This window comes from Penaeus vannamei, chromosome 10 (assembly GCF_042767895.1).
Source record: "Penaeus vannamei isolate JL-2024 chromosome 10, ASM4276789v1, whole genome shotgun sequence".
NCBI classification, from domain to species: Eukaryota; Metazoa; Arthropoda; class Malacostraca; order Decapoda; family Penaeidae; genus Penaeus; species Penaeus vannamei.
The window spans coordinates 13,548,737-13,549,314 of NC_091558.1; positions in this window are offsets into that span (position 1 = coordinate 13,548,737).

The following is a 578-nucleotide window of genomic DNA, read 5'->3' on the forward strand; positions in this document are numbered from 1 at the left end:
GAGGGTGAGAATAAAACTTATGAAGAGATTTTCTTAAGCCCTTGAGCAAGAAATATTAGAAGTGAGTCAGAGAGACTTTGACTAGGACCATCGAAATAAAATGAGAGGATGGGAGCCAGAGCGAATCTGTCCTCAGCTGGTTTCAGAACATGAAGTGAATATTCAAGTATATGAACGATTAAGAGACTAAACAGGTGGCCAATTTAGTTTAACACGACCTCCTCCTCCCTGTAAGTGCTCACCAACAATTCGAGAAGCCTCTTCGAATTGATGTTTGTCTGCGGCAGCCACTGGTAATAATCTTAGGCGATTTATATGTTTCAGGAAAGGTATAAATGAGAAGGAATATCTTCACAATACAAGAGACGTATTTGACCGGTTTTGAATATATCTTCGTCAGATATACATGTATTTCTGACGAAAATATATTCGAAACCGGTCAAATACATCTTTTGATTATGATGTATTTCTGACGAAGAAATTTTCGAAATTATCAAATACATTTCTTGTATTGTGAAGATATTCTTTCTCATCCATACCTTTCTACATTTGTCAACTTGAATTTGGTTCATTATATA